Raw genomic sequence first — 22,478 nt, 5'->3', positions numbered from 1 at the left:
AAATAACACATCTGAAAGTACGTCCCCTCTTCACAGTAACCACTATCACCTTGCAGCCAGTGAAAAGGCATTCAAACACTATAGGTAGTCATTGGTTACCTTTCCCTGAAATACCAGCTCAAGGAACAAAATGGTGAGAAGTTTTCTTGGCTTTTGGATGCTAATCCAAGTCCTTTGGAAGCTCAGCTGTCATCTTACTGTTTTGGAAGAAACACAGATTGCTCTCATACTACCTTACTGAAACTGGATTCTGACCACTTTGTAGTACACTCTCTGCTAAATTAGACTGTGAAAAACAACTGATTTTTTTGACAGCTAAATGCACACAACAGAAATCAGAAATTCTGAATTCTGTGACTGGCATATGTTGAAACTCCACAGTTTTTGCTTTGAAGTCAGTAAAACACGTTTAATAATTTCACTGGCAGATGACACTGCCATCTTTAACACTAAACAATGGAATATAAAATACGGAAAACTTTAATCATCACTAAAGATGGATTTCCCATAGCCTGATATTGACAACAGCTTAGCTACAGGAACCAAGTAATTTCTAGTGCTATTACAAACATTTTGGTAGTATCTCTTTTCTCCCGAGAGAAGAGAGGTTGATTACTTTATACTCTTCCCTTTTGAAAAAATACGTGTAACTCAATTTATGGAAAATATCTTCAGTGAAACTCAGTGGCTCCTATAGCTGTAGAAACATTCTTGCTTGAAAGAAGACACGTCTGAATGATAATACACTCTTACAATAGACTAAGGACCCTAAAGCTGTTGTAACAATGGCATAAGAAAAGCAGTCTGGCTAGTAATACATCATAATAAACTCTCATGTTTTGAGCCTATTAACTTATATTGTTCCAACTGGCTTAAACAGTTTCATTCTTTGGAGAAGATAAATTAGTGTCTTTAAAGACAAAAGCAAATGCATGCTCATGTGGTACTTACTTTGCCAGTAAGCCTTTTCTACTAGATTTTGTATTTCTGCAAGTAGCTTATTTAGAAAATCTAGCATAGTCATAATACATCTGACTCAGAATATTGAAAAACATAACTTGATTAGTTTGAAAACCAAACTAATTCTTTCTGCGATGTTTTCCCCCCATCCAGTCTCATGACCTCATCCTGATATTCAAAATAATATTTTCCCACAGGTCAGGGGATACAAAAATAAATATATTTCCACAGACGCAAGTTGAAACTATTTCAACGACTATACCTCACTTTAGAGACATGCTCCAACAGAAGCTTGTACTGATCAGTAAAACAAAGCAAAGACACTCTAGCTAAGCTCAGCTGTTAGAACAGACACAAACTCATACTTCGGGTTAACTGTAGCAGCAGGTACAGCCACAGGGAAATACCTAGTGAAATGATGGTTTAAAAAAGCTTTTGACTCTTCAGGTGACTTTCTTATGATCCCAGAATTATTTCTGGCAGCTAACCCTCTAATACATTATTCAAGTTTAAGTAAAGAAAAGGCTAAGATTACTCGCTATCTCCTTGTAACGACCAGAAGAGTTTCAGATACAGCTAAGTTTTAAAAGCAGGTATTTTACTCTTGGGCTTATTTGTTAGACACAATATAGTTTGCACATGGTATAACTGAAAAGTTTCTTAGCAACATTTGCATTGAATCCGATTGTTTTACCAAGCTAACAGATGGCTTTCCTGTTCAGCTCTGTCAAAAGCACAATGATGTGAAAAATAAAATGAAATTAGGTTTCCTACCATAACCAGTGAACCCTCTCTCTGCCAGGGGGTGAAAGTTTGGAAGCAGCAGACCACAGAAACATATCATCAGCAAAGCTTCTGTAGGTCCCTTGATGCCACTAGGTCCAAGAAATAGCTTTTAGGCAATGAACTTCCACAAAGGTCATGAGATATCTGTGGGTTTACAGGCCAAAGCCAGCTTCTCTTCCTATTCAGCAAGGGTCAAGCAGATCCCAAAGGAAATGACTGACATGTGTTGCCAGGAGCTATTTACTTGTACTATTAATCCACCTCTATCTGTATCCTTTCTCCCACATAGCCTCCCCATTTTATAGAATTTTTACAGTATTTTAAACTCTAAGGATTTAATTCATTCAAATAAAGCCAGCCTGAGGGCAGACAGCTCTGCTGGATAAGCAAGAAACATCCTGTAACTCCTAACCACAAACAGGAACAGTTAGGAGTTTTACTTTCTTGCACTTAGATTTCTTTTAAAAACTTAAGGACTGCTGTTTCCTGGGATTTTGTCATTTTAGACACAGTTTTTGAGACTCACGGCAAACATGCAGAGGAAAGGCAGAGACTACAGAAAAGGTTCTAGCAGAGCAGCAACAGATTAGACAAAAGAAACGCCCATTGCACTGCTTGATTGCTTGCTTTGAGAACTAGCAAGTTTTCCCGCAGCATGCTTGTCCTGTCCACACTAGCTCAGGCCCACCAAAGCCGGTAAGTCTCTCTGCTACCTGCAGTAAACATTACAGTAGCCCCTAATCATCTCCAGCATCCATTATCCCAGGGAAGAATCTTTCTGAACACAGCATCAACATAAAGTGAAATTAGCTTTGTAAGACCTACATCTATAACACGTAAAATACTTCAAACACACACAGTGCTCTCAAAACAGAATACCAAAAGAAGACAAAACTTACCCTTCCCCAAGCAGGGAGAACATCCACCCAACCCCAAATTCAGCCTGATAACAGCTAACACCACCTCAGGTGCCAGGCTGTTAATTGATTCCTCAGGTGGAGTGAATTTGAGGAAAATCTTTCCTAATCCCTGATTGCTGGGCTGCAGTGTGTGCCACAAGGTTTTATAGCCTTCCAAATCTCTGCTTTTTCCCTCCAGTGTTTACTATCACTTTTTCATTTCATATTTTCATTATATTCCATTTACAAACATTGGCTAAAGTTTCATCCATGCTGCTCTTACACATTTTGAAGAAGCGAAAACTGCATATGGGAACAACAGTGAATGCCTGCTCTCAGCCTTCTCTTCAGTTTCGTGTTACATGTAGAAGAGAATCCCATTTCTTGCTGTCACTCTCAGCCCTTTATTTTGGTTGCCAGCAGTGTCAGTACAAAAAATGAGGATGTCCTTGCACTCTGCAGAGCTTCACTTCACATCCTTTGACATGGATGCTATCGTACCACTATGAAAATCTTAACATCTACTACTCTGAAGTACAGAGAAATGCGGTGACTTCCCTCACAGCTGCAAACAGTTTCATAGTTTAGGCTACAGGTTTGATCCCAGACCTGACTCCAAGTCCTTCATGATAATTAGTAGTCTACTTTTCCTCATCTTATCATACATACACTGAAAATCAAATTTAAATGAAATTAATTTCAATTCCGAAGTCATCCTGAAGGATAGAAATGCTACATGTATTCAAGCTGGAGCTAACTTTTTCTTTATTCATTCATTTTGAAAATTGAAGGAGACAAGGGTATATGCTAAAAAGTAAATGTAATTGCTGCCACATGATTATGATAGACTGATAACTCCTACTATGACTGCCTGAACTGCATGTGTGATGCAGACACATTAAAAGGAAAATTCATCCCACCTCCTCTCCTTAATTCATTGTTCCTAGGATCCCCTATTGCAGGTGTTGTGCCAAAGCGCAAAAGTGGGAGGCTGGGAAAATAGTGTGTGTATGCTGTTGTAAGACTACTTAAATCAGGTTTGGGCTTTGTCCTTACAGCCCTCACTGCAATTCATACTGCTGCTGATCTCAGGGGAGGAGGATCCAAGTCTGTGTCTAGCTGCAGTGTTTGTAGTTATCAGCCTGCCAATATTTTCCTGGAAACCTTAAGTGAGAGAAGAAAACTAATGAGTTTTTTAGTGTTAGTAAAACAGCTAAACCAGAACTGCCTAGAAGGTGGAAGGGTGCAAAGGCTTTTCACCCTGCTCAATGTCAAGCCTCCTCTGCAAACAATGGAGATGTTAGAAAACCTTTAAAAAAAAAAAACCAGTTTGCGAGAATACTTCTATTATCAAAACTGTCAGACGCTTAGATGCTGAGAGCATGCTGTAGCACTGCCTCAGGAGTATGGCTGCAGAGCATTGGTCAGTAACTGTACAGCACAGATTGGTCACCCAGCCTGTCCTGAAGGTGTCTGGGGATGCACATGAACACATGCAACAGTGTAAACCACTCCACTGACAGATACAGATCTAGTTACCTGCTAGAGGCAGCGCCGTGGGCCCTCAGCGAACGAGCCAGCACTGAAAAACTTGTAGGACACTAAAGGAGTTTCCATGGGTTACTCTTTCCCATGCCCCCATTCCAGGCCTGCTCTGGAGAGTCCTCTAGATGAAGGGCAGCCAGCAGCATAGCTGTCCCTTGGCTCAGTTGCTTTGGGAGACTCAGTCCAGGACAGACACTAGATAGTCTTGAGTGTAACCCAGGCACTTCTGTTTAGAGAGAGAAAAATACACCCTCTCCCCCGAACTGCAGTCCCGCATCACCAATACAATGTCTGCCTGTAACACTGACTCTTACTTGTGTAATTTTCTGAAAGTCCCAAAATCTTGGAATCTTACTCACTTTTCCCAGATACTGTCTTGGCATCAGCACAAGGTTTCAGTGTGCTGAGACTTCATTTATCATTCTTAACTGATCAACAGTAGATAATAAATGTTATTCCTCACAACTGGCTAAAATTGTGCACTATATTCTCACTTTCAGAACAAACATTTCACTGCATTTGTATCCTTCTGGCCTTACGTCATGGTGCTCAGAAAGAAGATCCTATTCTAGAAGAGGAAATTTGCAATGCACTTTAAGCTATCCTTACCACAAATTTGTAGATTATTACTGCTCCTTGCAACCACAAAACATTAACTAAGTTTATTTTAATAAAATTTTCATTAAATTGCTTTTAGATACAACCCAGAACATCCATACGTCCGTTAAAGTATCTGCCATAAGTCTGCTGAAAACTCATCTAAGTAAAAACCCATCATACTCATTATTCAACCCACAAATGTCTGAATAAAAAGTGGAGGAGAATGATGAATCAGAAACAGAAGTCTGTGGAAAAAGCAGTCTCAAGCTGTGAGTCGCACCAGCAGTCTCCTCATCAAACGTAAATCACTGCTGTGTTAAACCAGCTTGATGTAGCCATGACTTGAATAAAGCGATAGGAAAGAAAACAGTAGTCATTACAGTACAGAATGGGTAAAACACAGGAATGAAACAATGTCTGGAGAAGTTCAACCTCAGGGGGGTAATAAACTTGGACTAATTTCATTAAATAGAATTTGAAGCTTTAGGAAAGCAAGCAAGAGACAGTTTACAAGTTACAAGAACAGAGGGTTGAAATGACACTGTCAGGTTTTTTTGCTGGCACCAGTTCTTAAATAAACTCAGTTTCTGTCAGCCTTTCCGCATGAGCTCAGAAAGATGTCATGGCCTCGTGACTCCATACTCTAATACAAGCACTACTAGCTCTCCTAGTTCTAGGATTTGTTGAGTCTTTTTGATGATTTTATTCAAAGTGTATCTGATTTTGTTGGCTGCCACAACATCAGTGTGCTCACAGACTCACACTGAGAGGTCTAGGGCTGCTATTTTTCCCTCAGTAGCTGTGGTTTTGGCACACCCTGATCTGGCCTAGACATATACAGGCAGGTCGTGGTGGGAATGGGTACTACTCAGGATGAGACACAGGTGACATTTTCAGAGGTTCATGTCCTTCAGGGCACTGACCTATGCAGATACCAAAGTCTTCATCATCCAGATGTTCTGCATCAGAAGTGCTGCTTTTGTATCTTACAAGCCTATGAATTAGAAATCCCAATGCCTTTGCAGGGCACCTCTCCCAGCAGCACTGGCAAAGTTCTTGAAAATAATTCTCAATTTTGGCTGTCCTTTCCCAGAAGCTCTACGTGTCAATCAGCTGAAATCCCCAGCTAGACTGAAGTAGCATGCTTAGCAAAACCCTCTGAAATGTGGGACAGCTCATAAACAAAAAAAGCAAAAAGCAGTCTGCATCATATCCTTTGGATGAACAGACCATTTTGGATGAAGCAGACCAGTTTGGAGATATCTAGTCGGGTATAATTTCTGTTTCTGTCAAACCAAGTAAGTCAACATCATGTCTACAGATGACACAGCATGTTATCATTGCTTAAACCTCCATAAAACATGGGACAGCTGGCATAATGCTTAAAAAAATAAATATTATGACATGAAAGGCTAACATTGCTCCTTATCTAAGAACATTAATAATGCTTTGTATCTATTCATCCGTGTCTAGGAGCCAGGAAATACATATGTATATCTATTAGAGGATGGAAGGATAAACAGTAACAAAAACTTCGCAGGAATGATGGAACAGAGTGACAGGATAGGAAACAGGCTTTCAGTATTCATTAAATACTGCACTGCAAATTTAAACTGAAAGCATTTTGAGATACAGAAAAGAAGCTACCATATATATGGTGTAGTATAATGTTACATTGAATGCTGCTTGCAATCCTCTACAGTCATTACCATATCTACCTTCACATAGAGGAATCCCATTTCCTTGACATCTATAAGAACAGGAGCAATGAGGAGCACTGGTTCATTCATTCACACAGTTTCTTTTTTGCTTGTAACCTATCTACGCAGTATTTAGAGGCAATATTGAAATCATTGTATACAAATAAAACATTGCATCTGTGTATTGATGGGCACAGAGAGACGAACAACCCAGGTTCCAAAACCAAAACCATTCCTATTCAGAACGCTGTAGAGAAGGTGACCCTAGTCAGAATGTGAGGTTTGTGTATAATAAACATTATAGCATCAAGTTATTTAATTTCTAATGCAGTTTTTTTAAAGATTTTATTGGTAGGAACTGTACCTGCTATATTTAATATATATTTCAGCTAGCCAATTGTACTCACATAGGTGGCAATAAAGAATAAAGGAATAAAGCAGGCTGGTATGACATGAACGATAGTCATAAGAAAATAGCTTTATTATTTGCTATCAGTTGTTCAAAGACTCTGCCATTTACGATTATTAATTTTGTGAAGCTTACCCTCATTCTACTTAACTAAACTTGTTTTTTTCTAGATGAAGCAACAAGAAAAGCAGTTAACAAGTAAAAATTACACCTTTCTCCTTAAAATGCATTTTTGTAACAGTTATACTCAAGTATTTTTAAGGTATGCAGAGATAACATTTGTAAGTAGAACATTAACAAATGCAGGCCAATTATTTAGTTGAAGATAGTGTGTTCAGTTAACTAAGTTCATATATATAGGACTAAATCCACTGTTTTCAAAAAATAGGAAAAATCCATTTACTATAGAAAACCTCTTTCTAAGACATATAAGATCCATTTTCCTACAAAAGTGTTTTCATCTAACATACAAAAGATCAAAGAAAGCTTTGTGTCTTCTGAAAGGAAAGTTGAGACTAATTTACGGGAAGTGTGGCTACATATAAAAGGAAAAAAACCCACTGAAATGAGTGTAATGACAACATCACAGCAAAAATAAAATAGGTGATAAAAATGTTCTACAGTGAAACATTTTATTTCTGACACCTTTATTTCCTTTTGTTGAATAAATTAAAACATTATTTCCATTACATTTCCACTTACTTACAGGGCCAAAATTTACCTGGAAAACTAGAATTAGATTATGCACTTAGAAGAGTCCTAAGAAAGACAAAGAATATATTTTATAATGAGTGTCCATGATGCCAAGATTAAGGAATACCCAGGCTCTGGCATAAATTCTCTAAATACAACTCTACCTCTCAAAGCAAAATTAACACTATGTAATTGTACTGCTGTTTGTGAGAATACCAGGAATAAAAGTCACACCTTGTCATTTTGAGAAGATTGTTGTGGGTCAGACTGTTCTAAATGATCATGCCAGAGTTCCGGATCTCCATGTCTAGGTGGACAGCTGCTAAGCAAACAGCTTCAGCCTTTCTGCTGAACTCTCACTCACCTAACAGTGAATTGTAACTAGACTGAGAACTCCAGCATTCATCTGAGCAGTTTAATCAGTTCAATTCTGAATAAATGCCAACAAGGAGAATTTTACCAAAGTATTGTTACTTTTAATTTCACTTGAACAGAACAAATAACAAGCCAATCAAAATAAGTCCATAATGCTATTCTATGAGCTTCTGTTCTGTCTGTGTCCCTGCATATTACCTCCTTTCTAAACCTGTAATAACTTCAGGCTAATGTAGTCCCATGTATTCAGAATATGCTTAATTTATCTTTGTTCACTTGCATGAATAAAAACCCCCAATCTCAAAGATATTTATTGAAGATATATGTTTTGTTAATATAGTCTTTTCAATGTTTGCAAACTACTTTCTGACTTTTGGCCAATAATGGCAAATAAGAACTTGGGAGATGCAAAGCTTTGGAAAATTGGAATATGCCTTAGGTCATGAAAATTTAATGAGGTTCCTTATTACCACTTACAAAAAATCTCAAAATTAATCAGGTTCATTGTACAGTATTTAATGATCTTTTATGTTACTGTTTTTTAATGTAAGTTCAGACATGGATCTGCAAATTATACATTGTTTCTGCTCTCTACTTCTCCTTTTATAATAAGGAACATTTTAGACAATACTCTGCTGCTCTTAATTTGCCAAACACATGATCACAGTCGCTTGCTCTGGGGCTTCCCTTGCTACTGCAAAAATAGTGCCTGGGCAATCATTTAGTGGATGATGGAAGATCACACTGGAGATACTAGAAGAATAGATCTTTAACTTCCAGCAACAGCAAAACACATTAACTGTCCATCTGATGTTTCCCACCAGAGGAGTAAGAATTACTGTCAAACACTACCTGGCAGTGGGAGTTTCTAAGCTTCCCTCCCACTAGGCTTCACCATTACAGTACCCCCCACCCCAGTGCCTCCCTTCAATGCCCTCCACAGCCTGTGGCTTTGCCTCACCTGCAGGCAGCAGCTCCTTCTCAAAATACAGCAGATAAATTAGGACAATTCCGGCAACCTTATGGCAAACCTATCTGGGCACTAGCAGTGACCTCCACACCAACCTCCGCATGATCACAGATCAGCAGCCTCCACCACCTTTGGAAGTCTCCAACAGCTCCCTTCCAGTACATATCTTCCCATATTCCTGGGGACATCTAGCTATTAACAAGCTCTACGATTTCTTCAGTCTAAAAGAAAAAAAAATGCCCTTGTTTTCACCCTGCTCCAGGTACAGCTAAATGTTGAGCTACCCCTTATCTGCTCGCTGCTCCAACGTTTCTCCAATCTTTCTGCAGCCATGGTGGGGAGCGCATCTACTAGCCAGGTAGAATGGTGCCAGCCAGGAACAGGCAGGCAAAAAGGAGAAAACTGATGGAAGGAAAATCTCTTGACAACCACAGGAAAGTGAAATATGAGCACCATATGGGTGAGCAGTTGGATGTCCCACTCTGAGACAGGTAGAAGAGGAATTTGAATGCTGGCTTAGCCATAATTCAGATGAATAACATTGTCACAGAGCTAGCTCATGATGGGCCTTTATTTCTCTGATACTAATCAGAACTTCTACACTGCCACATAACAGTAAGTGAATGTTTAGCAAAATACCCTTGTTTCTATGGCAAGTTTGGATTACAAAGAACTTGAAAGAATTTGTAAAGATTTCAAAGAATTTGTGATGAAAACTGTTTCACTGGAAAATTCCAATCAGCATCTCTAAAACATTTGTTTACCAGACACATAGTTTATGTTTCCAACATATGGAAACCTCTTATGGTACAATCCAGCAATAAGCAGGGAAAAAAATAGCTATTCCCCCCTACTTTGGAGTTACCTTCATTTCTTCTACTAGCAGTTTACATTCATCATGCAGCTGCTGCAAGTGAGACTTGCAGTTTGAGACGCATCATATATTCGGCAGCACTGAGATCACAGTGACGTGCAAAGCAAGGCGAGAGAATCACCCCTTCATCCATTCCAAAAATACTCCTGTTACAGCCAGCAAGAGCACGCGCTGCAGCCGATCCATCCACCACCAAAAAGACCCAAGTTGTATTTCCAACCGCTCCATTTTTCCAAGAATGAAGGACATCACAGAGACAGGTACATCGCTAAAGTTCTCAGTTGCTCATTTATTTTTAAACATTGATGTTATTTCTCTCTGTAATAGCCTCAGAGTCACACCACAGACGAACAGGCACTCACCCTGTTAGTATGCGTAAAAGGCTACAGAGGCTCTGTGAAAAATTCACTCTAGCAGAAGGAGAGACACAGGAATCATGACTGTAAGTATAAACAGAAGAAAATCCCACTTGTAATAGAGTATGAATATATATTTGCAATATATACTTTATATATATACATATATGCATGTGGGAAGGGGGAAAGCTTGGGTGTTCACAAAATTATATTTTCCTCCCAGCTAGTAATAGTATCTTTCTGATATATTGCTTTTCAGCTAAATGTCAAGGTATTTTACTTACAAGACAGGCATCATCATTTCCTTGTGAAAGGTAGAGAAACTCGGGCACTGGGAGAGTGCGTGACTTGTTTGAATTCACCCAGCAACCCATTAGAAGAGCTCAGACAACAATTACTACCTCCTCATGCTCAGGACCGTGCCCTGTTTAGTAGCAACATTGCTTCTCCACACCAGACCCCAGAGGTGGGTTGTATCAGACAACTAGTCCGATCAGAGGACATCGCAGCCCAAAGGCTGAGGAATGCTGGTGTGACATTTGTGATATTCTTAACGTACATTGTACCGCTATTAACTTCAGAGTGCTTTTCTGTTACATATATACACAGGCAAATAATTCACATAAAATCATGCAAGTCTTTGTTTTCATTAAATAACATGCATGACCGAACTTTTCTCTCACCATCAGCTCTGGAGAAGTCCAGGATCTATTTTCTGGCTGCAGTTACTCTATGATCACAGTCAAGATGACAGTGACAGATATGTTACACTGAGGCAGTCTGATTTTATCCTTGCAATAGTAAATACTTTTTGTCCCTTAATATATCCCTTAATATATTTCATTACATCTATGGTAATAGCACACTCTGAGGTGGTAGGACTGAAGAAAACAGACACAAAGATGAGATGCAGACCATAGTATTTGTAGCTTCAGATTTGTAGCTGTTTCTATTATAGACATCTCCTGCACCGCTTAGATGGGGGTAAAGACAACAAGTGAAACCTTTTCTCCAACATATATGCCAAAAATTCTTGCAGGGCTCTACAGAATTAAAACTGTCTTAGCTTTTTTGCAGTTTTGAGCACTACCATAATGTGCTCATTTAATTTGTGATGGAAATAGCATGTTCAAGTTATCATTATTTGTAACTTCAGCTTCTTCTACAGTTTCATTTGTCCTCCTGCAACTCTCCATTGAGTTTGCTTAGGCTATAAATAAAGATCTCCTGGGATCCTGGATCTTGCCTTCTGAACAAAAATTTCAGTGAGTCATTCTCATACATATTTTCTTCCATTATCTTCATCACGGACAAATGTTCATGCTCGTTTTAAAAGGTCAGAAGGAATGAAGCTGTGACTAGCTTCCTGTCAGAAGTAGGTCAAAATGCTCTTTCCTTAGATGTCCTTAAACAAAGGTGAGTTATTTTTTAACCAACTACTGTTGGAGTAGTTTCTGGTTGCACCTAAACCTCCTTAAGCCCCAGAGATGTTGGGTGATTCCTTAGCAAAAAGGGAAAGTTGCTAATCAGAAGAGTGGTGCCAGACAGACTGACAAGTCTAATGACTTCATTTGGCATCACTAACTTGTAAGCTAGTTGACGCCTTACTGAACTGTTTTTTCTAATGGATATGTGTGGTGCTGGAGTCCAGAATGTCATTCTTAATTACAACAAATATTAACCTGAGTAATAGACTTGGAATGGACAAAGTCTGCAGAAGCACTGCCTAGTGGGGACAAAAGTTATCCAAACAACACTCATATATCAGCTCATCAACAGACTGTTTCTAAAGATTAATTTCCTATTTGTTGGAAACATGTATTTTGTATAATTAAAAAAACCTCAGGGACCAGAAATCATTGGCAATATCTGAAAGCATGAATTTCTGAAGGTGCCATCCAGTGCCTAGTCCTTTTTCACACATTGCAATGTACCTTTGCATTGCGTACTTTGGTGCATTCAGCTTTTCCAAAAGACTCGTATTGTATATCCCTCCACATGCTGCTGACAGATGCATGCAGACAGTTTCACTCACAGATCTCTCAGGTATTTATCTGATCTTTCCCCAGACAGAGTTATAGTCCTCCTTCATCATTTACCTCTTTACACCAAACACTATAAGATAATGAGATGTTCTCCAGGACAGGTGGTTATGACTGGCTGTGGATCATGTATTGCCTGATGATGGTGGGGGGCAGCTTGTAGACTGATCTTGTGAAAACTCTCTGAAAGTGAAATTATTCCCGATGGGTCAAAACTGCTGCCTTTAGCTCACTTTTATTTCTGACTCACAGGGACTTCTGACACTTTCAAGAGTAGCTCCTGTAATGAGCATGTAAAAAATGCTTTGCTTTGGGTAAATAAATCCAAGAGTAGATATTTGTGCGGTTATAGGACTTTTCAGGAAAAGGCCCGTATCTTGTATGCCTGATGTTACAGCTATATTGTTTATGTAAGAAAATGACAAATCGATAACTCTGTTTAATAAATTATTGATAACTTTGTGAGGAATTTAGAGTACTACTGAACTGCGCAATCCCTGCTCTACACTAACCTCTACAGTGCCGCCAGTAAACCTCCAGTTATAGTCAAGGTGCTGGCTACAGACTATGAAGTACTTAATAGCTTGAATTCCATCAGCTTTCCTTCCCTGTCCTGCTGTAAATCTGCATCTAGCACTAGAATGCTTAAGGCAACTGTCCCAGTGATGAGACTTCAGAGGGTCTGGGACATGGGGTCAAGCTGCTGGCTGGCAGCGTTAGCCAGAGTTGGCAATAGGAGCCACGGTTCTTGATAATGTTCACAACATTTTTCTCCTATTGAAGAGTATTTCTTGTTGCTGCCTAGTTTTAGTTGCTGATGCTGAAAAGGATTATAGAACATAAATTCTGTATAATGGTAAATGTTTCCAACTCCAAATTATGCATAACAAACCTGGGCACTGCACTGGTAGCACAGCATTCCTGTGCAATCCCTAGTAGGCATTTAGACTGCTCAGGTACCTGTCAAAGTAGTTAAATAATCAAAATGAGACCTGCAAAGGTGGGTTGCAGGTTTTCTTCTTTCTCTCCTTTGCAATATGGAGAGATCAGGTGATTTCCCTGGCTTGAACCAATTTATTCAATGATTCTAACACCATCTGCACTCTCCTGATTTGCAAGGCCACAGGACATGCGTGGATAAGCAGCAGCCAGATCTCGCATGTCCCCCTGTTAAACCACAGGAATATGAAAGCAGTTTATTTTAGTTTATTTTAGAAAGTGATTATTTTAGTTCTACAAAATAAAGCTGTTCTCATTGTTCTCTTACACTGCCATCAACTATTAGACAACACACAATGCAGCTCACTTTCATATCTAATGCACACTTAATTAGAATTAAATAGCATTAGGCCTTTTCCCAGTTCCTTTAATAGTAGATATAATTATTCCAAATCTTGACAGGAAAAAGACAAGAAATGGATGCTCCCTTTCACCTGATTTTTCTCCAGAGAAATAAAGGGTGGTTATAGATTTTTATGGCTTCTCACAAGAACAGAATGTGGAAAAAGTATCAGATTCATGAGTATTTGACATTAATACAAAGAAGAGCTCAGTGCTCATTTCAGCAGAAGATACAAGCCAAACTCACAGTTCCACCCATTAGTATGTGCTCTAGCTACTGAATGCTCAACTGTCACTGATGCACTGGGTAATACTGAAAAATTCATTTATTTCTCCTCCTACACTCATCTCTAAAAGATGGAGTAGCATGCAGTTCTTTTATTTACTCTGAGGGGTGTGAAGCCACTAGTGCATATTTTAAAGTATTATGAGATATTTATAGGCATTCAAAATACTATTGTGAAGGAGGAGAATCTGTAACACTTAAATACCTGGCTCACAAGCTGAGTCTTAATGAAGTACTATGAAAGAGGGAATATCTTGATTCACTACTTAAGCAGGAGTCTCTAATTGTCCTTATAAGAAAAGACACAAAAGAGACAGTTTCTCTCAGCAAGTTGCAGACTACAGAAGGGTGCAAAACTTTATTCCTCCTGCTTAGATTAACAGACTATCAGGAGTGGCACGTTTGAGGATGTGAAAGAAGTCACTGTTGCAGTTCTTTTTGCTCTTTGCTAGAAAGTTCTCTTTCTTTCATTCCCTCTTTACTTCTGTATTATCTTAATGTTTTCAACACTGGACCAAAGAAGCTTTCTATCCATTTGCAATCACTTCTCCAAGCAATTCTGCCATTTAACATTTTTGTTATTGCTTCAATGAGTTCAGCAAAGGAAAAACTAGATAATTATTGAGATATAGAGGAGAAATATAAGTTTCCAGCTTCTCTAGGATTTTTAGCTGAAGCAGGGAACCAATGAGACAGGAAGCCTAGACGTGCTTCCTTTTCTCAGAGATACCCATATTTTAACAAAACTAGAAGTCAAAAATACTTCAAGAATAAAAAAATGGCTTGATTACAATGAAGATATCCTGGAATATATCTAAATACTGATTTATGAAAAGGAACAGATCAAATTAGATGATAAATTGACATAGATTCCTTTGAATGAAGATCTAGGGTCAATATTTTAAGGCCTGCATTACTGCACACATAAAACTCAGCCACTGACTCTCCCAGGCATTTTCATCAAGGCAAAATATCACAATGGATTGGTATAACACCACAGCAAGATGAATTTCAGTGTCTATCAGCAGTGAGTCCCCATCCACTTACTGGCAGTAAGATATGCTGCAAGTGCAAATTCTGAATGTCATAAAGATATAATGAAGTACTGTGCAAACCATGATCAGAACTTCAAGAAATGGAGAGAGACAAAAAATAAGTTTAAGTTTTTTAAAAAAAAGGAAATATTGGTCTTTCACAAAATTGTCCCAACCTGTAAAATTCAAGTTTAGATTTCAAATAGCCCAGTACCTTGGGACCCAAATTGCTATGACCTGCTAAAGGCAGACTAAATCCATCTAGCTATTTAAAAACAAAGGGAGGCCTATCATAAGGCTCAGAAGTAATCCTGGCTCTTGTGCACAGCTCGGGGGGAAAGTTTTCAGAAGTTTCTAAAGGCCAATAAGGTATTCTGGTGCATAAAGATGAAGGAAGCTTAAAAATATCAAGACAGGATAATTCCCCCTCAGTGCAACCACAGCACTGAGCCAGCCTAGATATCTTTGAAAAATCTCTTTCCCAGCCACATTTCTGTGTTGTTAAAGATATTACTCTAGGCTCAGCACCTAATTATTAGAATGAGGAAATGGTTCACAGGAAGGCACAGAAATGAGACTAATTACATATGACATAATCTGCCAGTATGAAAAGCTTCTATCCAGCCTGAATTTACCTTCGAGTTTATTTCTTGAGGCACGGAGATTTATAACGCTGCAGTCATCTTAGCTAGTTTATCAGCGATTTTTTTGTAGGCCACATAAATGTCTAATCTACTTCTAACTCTCACAGCTCTTGGCACAATATTACTTTATGACAGTGAGTAACATGAGTTATGTGTTGTGTTTAAAATGTTTTTCTTTTTTTAACATTTAATTACTGTCCTTTTAATGTCACGTTAAGTATTTTAAATGAAGACTAGTTTATTTAATGTAAATAAATATATCCAGCCATGTGCCTTTTTAAAAAAAGACTGTGCCATCCGTATTAATTTCAATTTTTATGATCTAGAACAAACTGTAATATGGAGATTAAAACCTCAAGTTCATTCCATTGTAATTCTATTCTAAGAGTCCAGTTATGAGATCGCTTAAATGCATAGGAAAGGAGGAGAGCCTGGTATCCCTCTCCTGTCTCACCACACAATTCAACTGCTTTACCTAGGAAGCCCAGGCCAGCATCTGACAAGCCCTGTTGTTCACCAGTAGGACTTAACGAGAGGTGAAGGTGCTCAGAGCCTTGCAAAACAGTTCATATAAAGTGTGGCAACTTTCTAAATGAATCATGATGGCATTTAGCATGGTGACTTCTGGACAGACATGGACAGACCTATCTCACTCCATTCATTCTTCTTCACCTCAGCCAGGCTGTAGGCACCTCTGGCTGAGAAGCCACATGCCATCTCCCGGAGGTCAGCATTCAGGCTAAAAAGCCTTTCTGGGAGAAACCGTGAGCTAGCTCAGCTATTATGGCTGTTCCGTTGCTAACAATCAGCCCACACAAAACATGAGCACTGATACTCATCTGGTTCCCGTAAGTGTCCCCTTATTGGATTAAAATTCTAAAAGATTGCACATGTCAAAAATTTCACCAAGCTTTAGGACTCATCTCCAGCTGGGATCAGGAAAAAATCCTCTTTCCTCAGTGCAGTTTAGCACAGCACTGTAAGGGATTTACACTTTCTTTTGAACAGCTTCTGTCCACTTTATCACTGCAGATGGGACGCAGGCCAGCCATGATAAACCAGCACACTTTTGCTGCAGGTCTATTTTATTACACTCAACAAAGACAAAATCATTCTTTTTGTAATAACTTTCTCCTATAATACTTATTCTGTGTCCTGCTGTGTTTTATTTAAAGTGTGAGTTCTCCAAATGGCCCAAGCTCTTCAGTCACTTGCACACCAAATTACGCCTGTCATGAGGTGGCACCTGACTCACAGCCAGTGTTTCTTTCAGGCACCTGAGCCATGCCAGACTTCATAGGATATACTGTTTAGACTGCTGGAGCTTAGATTCATTCTCAGCTTACAAATCAATAAGTTTTTGAAAGAATCTAAATGTACTTTAAATGCAGCTAGGAATCTGACTATTAAGGAAGGATGAAAGATAAGAAGGAAATAAAATAGGACTTCTGATTAACCAAAGCATCAACGATTATCAGAAATCCATCACAGGCAGCACTGTGTACTCTGCACTGCCAATTAACCAGCATTTGCCATGGCAAGTCCATGGCCTTAAATAAAGTTATTTAGTTTATATAAGAACCCAGAGTTTGACCCCTGTGAAAATGGCTCCTGAAGACTAAGCGAACTCCCTTTCACCTCCCACTGCCCAGCTGACAATTCTTAAGATTATCTCCATGGTTTGAGAAGGCAAATAAACTCCTAACTAATAGAGTCTCATGGAATTAGAGAGAGATTCCTGAATCTAACACACATTTTCCTTTCATCCCTTTTAATTTCAAGGCATAGTTAATAAGGAATATGACCTCTGTTTTGGGATGGAAGTGGTTTTTCTAGAAGGCATGCATATTTCAAGCAACAATTGAGAGGGCGCAAGAAAACCCTTTGAAAAATTTCCCTTTCTCCTCCTGCATTTATGGCTTTAATCCATGTTGTTGTGGTTAGCCACACTGCAGTATAATAGCAACTAAATGACCAGATTTCTAGATAGAGGAAACCAGTCAAGACTGCACATTGTACAACTAGAGCAGCAGCTCATACAGTGCAGGGGCAGTGCTATCACACCAGCTCACTAAGCGCAGGGATTTTTTGCAAGCACCTTTACGTTGATATTCTATGACAGATTTTCACTATTTTGCATTCACACAAGAAATGAGTACAATATTATAAACTACACCTGTCAAACACAGCTTCATGGGTTTTTCTTATTTTAGAAAAGATATCCTATGCTTTATATGAGTAACTTAGTAAGATTTTTTTACTGCATTATGGTTTTTCAGAACATCTTGTCAGCTAATATTATCTTCCAATAATAGCTCTGTGATCTCCCCATAGTTTGCAATCAGCTCCAAGCCAGCATGACTTCCTGGGAAAAGTCAAAGGAGACAATAAAATTAAATTTTCTTCCACCACAAGAATTTCTTTTTATGCTCCCAGAAATGTGCTATTGTTCAATGTCAGTAAGTGGACATGCTTAAAAAAGAGACCTGCCATTTGTAAAAAACACGAGTGACTGTTCCTGTAGAAAGATTTTGGGTTTTGGTTTGGGGTTTTTTGGCAATAGGGAATGTTACAGGATAGAACCATGTGCTTTGTTTCACTGATAGTCCCAGTGCAACCACAAGCAGAAAATAAGTTGTCTGCATGAACTGATAAAAGTGTCATGAATAATAAGAAAATTATATCCTGCACACCAGCCTGCCAGCAGATGATGAAGAAAAATCAGGATTTCATGAGTTTTCTTTTTTCCTCATGCTCTGGTGATATTTGTCTGATATTTATCTAGCTGTGTGATAGTTACTTCAGCAGTTTTAGTTCTTTCCTGGGAAAATACCAACAATGTTACCTTGGAGCAGGGAGGAGCATTGAGGGGTTGGGATTTTTGAAGATCAGCAACCCAATGACCTTGTTCAAGCAGCCTGCAAGCACCAGTTTATAGCTGTTCATTGGTGCTACTGGTTAAGTGATGCTTTGTTTTCATAGCAGGAGAGTGTACAGGCAAGAGTTGCTACTGGAGCTTCATGAAGATGGTAAGTGAATCTCCTGAATAGTAATGCTCTGCCCACCTCTTTCTCCCCAACTCCAGGGAGCAGAGGACAGGTGGCAAAAGAGAGCAAATGGTCATGGACCACATGATCACAACATGAAGGCAGACAAACAGAAAAAATGCATAGTTTAGATAAAAGTTAAAGAAAAGGCAGAGAGACTTGGATGTAGCACCTCATTACTCTTATTTTCTCTTGTTTTGAGGAGGATGAAACAGCTTTCAGTCATCTGTGCTTCCTGGATGCTACAGTGATACTATGTCGTGACGCATAGGGAAGGAAAAAGAGATGCTAGTGCCTGCTGAGATTAGCAGGTCCTCCCCCTGCCTTTGCTCTTTGTGGGTCTGTTTACTGCAGCGTTTGGTTGCAAACTGTGCACTTTGTGAAAGACAGGTAGGAGTCTCAGAGCAGAAGACAAAGCAGCATCTTCTCCCTTCAGTGCACTTGCAGAATGATGGTAGGGTGAGCCATGCCACAGGGACGGCAGCCCGAGGGGAACCTCTGCACCAGACTGGCCCCATGGTTTCTGATAAAGTGCAGTTTGCATTAAAAGAGCAGCATCCCTCAAAACTGTTTCAGAGACTTGTAACACCTAGGTTTGTCTTTAGAGAGGATGTAATTCAACTTTTTCTTTTTTTTCCTTTTTTTTTTTTTAAATTCAATTGCTCAGTGTTAAGTTTATAAAGGCTGACAGCATCAAGTGGGTCCATCAGCTTCCCAAGCATTTTTAAGCTGAAAACAACACACACAGACATGCACCCACTCCCACTGGAAGGAGAGAGAAGCTGTGTTATTTTCACTCTCTTTAAAGCAGGGACATACTTTATCCAGATTTCCAAATACTGGTTTTTTACCAATCCTCGTGAAGTCTGTTTCTGACATGGAGCCTATGTCAGTAACTGGTAATTTGGGGAGCCTTTAGCACAGCTCTGGCAGAAATGCACAGCTAAAGGAGTGTGAGAAAAATGTTTTAGTGTGGGAAATGGGCCTGCAAAACCTAAGTCTGGAAAAAGAATTTAAGAGCCAATGACAACACAAAAAGCATAGTATTTTAGTTAATCGAATGCATTTCACTTAGAAAACTCTCTCTACATTCTATTTACATAAAAATGACAACCACTAAATCGCCACGGAAAAAAAAAGATTATTCAAAATTGCAAACGTTTGCAATCTTCTTTTGGCAAGTTCAAGCTAATAACCTTAGCTTTTAATACAATCCCACGAAACAGTTTTTCTTACTCCAAAAATAAAACCACAAATTTTTAAATATCATTACTGGACAACTGAAAACTAGCATTTTAAATGCATTTTTTCTCTTGCCATCATGGAAATTGACACTTTCCTGAGGCTCAGGGTTTGTGTGCACACATTTAAAGGAAACTGTCTTCTGCCTAATGATTAAATGTAAGGAAACTATAGTCACCTGTATTTCAATTGTCCATGGAAATTTTTCACCACTCTGGCTAAGCCAAAGAGGTTTTCTATGAAGGACAAAGATCTGCTAATCAGCAGTAATGGAAATGAAAGAAATTTTGTGCATCACACTGTCTGTGGATTTTAAGTGTTGTCCGGTTGTCCTTATAGAAAGAAGATTTCAGAAAGAACACTTGTACCAAAACAGTCATAACATTTTGTACCATCTGTAATTAAAAAAAAACAAGCAATAAAATAAGTGTAGCTATGTAATGAACACTGAAGTTTCTGACAAAACCAAACAAGAGTTTCATCTTGTAGCATACCTTTCACGACTGACACCATCTACAAAGAAGCTGTATTATGAAGAAATAATCTAGTGCCAAACAGTGTCTCACATTTTCTCTGAGCTGTGCATACATTTTATGCACCCCAGAAGCCTACATATCCATCCACAGTCATACAAAAAACTTTCCCCAAGGCCACCTCCTCACTCTACTTCTTGGGAACATTTTAGTATCAGAGACAGTGGCAGAGAAGTTTCTACAGCTGCATCCAATGCCCTCCTCATTGCTGCTTGCTTTTCATACTTCTTTCATGGGAGGAATTATTTCTGGTTTGTACTGGTATGATGAGAACACTTGGCATCAAATATGACTGCATGTTCATACCGTTCAAATCAAGGTGAATAAGCTAAACAACTTCTGACCTACAGCCTTGGTTTTCTTTGGTCATATCTGTTTATTTCTGTGAGTTATCAGGATTTCTTATTAAATCAAAGAATTAAGAGGAATTCTATAGAACTATGTGTAGATACACTAATTTAAATTCTGTATTAGCTCATACTTTTATGTCCAATTAGAAGCAGGCTGTATTGTTATTCACTAGTGTTGCAAAAGTACTCTGGAAGTGCTTCTGCTGTATTTCTGAAATCAGATCAAAATGCCAATACATATTTTTAATATCAGTTTGTAAAAGAAGAACAAAAGGAACACAGCTCTTTACAAAACTGAGCCATGACTATAGGACTCTTTTTGCATCATTTCTCTGAGACAACAAAATAAATTTTAAAAGTTCAGCATATTTCAAATTTTGAGCTAGTCTAAGAACATATGAAGCTGTTATCAATGTTTCCTCAAAATGTATGTTCTGTATCCAGTCTTTTGCTGCTTCAGCAAGCGCTCAGCAGAAGTACATTGAATAGCTAAAGGGCAACCTGTCTTGCTGTACATCATTATTGAAATAATATTGAGTAGAATCTCCAGACTATTAAAATTACTTTTTCATAGAAAACTATGATTTATCTGAATGAAAGCAACTCTGCAGTGAACACTATCTGCACTTCTCTGATCAGATGTTTTTGATTGCACTAGCTTGAAATGCTACCTTGAACTTGGCAGAAAAAGTAGCCTATTTTTCACAGTACCTATTCTACCATTCATCCGAAGGTAGGTAAACAGTTAACATTCATGTCTGAGTTTCAATACACCCTATTATAGCACCTGCCACTGAAGATCTCAAAGCAATCTGTGAACATTAATCAGCTGAGCCTCATGACTATTCAGCCAGTATGTTATTACACAGACTGGTAAACAGAGATGTGAAAACATCAGACTTCACAGCAGGGTTGTAAAAGATGAGCAGTAGCTTTGTCTTCCTCTTTGCCACCTAGAAAAGGACTTTTCTGTCTGCTGTTTCATCTAGAGGGGCACAGAAAGCAGGACTAGTAAGGGAAGCTGAGTGGTCCCAGTACTCCTGCCATCAAAAGTTACCGAGCAAAGAAACCCATGGTTTAGTCCAATCACTACCAGTTAGAATACTTATTCCCACCCCTTCCGCCCTTTCTTGTCACTGCTGTTGGCACCGTGCCCTGGACCTTGCCAGTAAGCTGTAATCAGCTGACTCCTGGAAGTGCCTGTTGAAAGGCTATTGAAAGATCTGGTTCCGGAGGGCTACAAAATCTTAATGTAGCGCGACTAAAGCCAGGGAGCAGTTACAGGCCACTCATTATTCTTTGCAGGCTGGGCATACCCCACATGGTGCCAGCTAAAAAAGTGAAGTAGACCAGTTTACCCCCTCACCGATTCTCCACATTTTGCAGTGATTGTATTTTCTTACATGCCAAAGGCTGAAACACCATTACGTCTGGACCTAATGATCTAATCAAACTTGCTTTAATTAATGTAGCTCAAGCACCAAGAGTGGGAAAATGCAGGCTTCACTGCAGGCTATGCAATCCTACCAGGATGACCAGGCAAGCAGCTACTCCTGCTGTCCTCTGCTACCACAACTCTACTGGGAGTGGCACCGAGCCAGATGCCCTGGCCATGCACAGCTGTAATCACACCTCCTGACAGCTGTGTCTGCACCTTCAGGACAGGAGAGAGCCCCTAGCCTGAGGAATTCATGGTTTAAACAGACAAGGCAGAGAAACAAAATGAGAAATCACAAACAAAACTAAGAGTGGTTACGTGGAGTCCAGCAAGAATGGTAAGTGTGAAAGATAT

The sequence above is a fragment of the Falco peregrinus genome, chromosome 8 (genome assembly GCF_023634155.1).
Source record: "Falco peregrinus isolate bFalPer1 chromosome 8, bFalPer1.pri, whole genome shotgun sequence".
Classification (NCBI taxonomy): domain Eukaryota; kingdom Metazoa; phylum Chordata; class Aves; order Falconiformes; family Falconidae; genus Falco; species Falco peregrinus.
The sequence above is the reverse complement of the archived record's forward strand: the minus strand, read 5'-3'. Positions refer to the sequence as shown.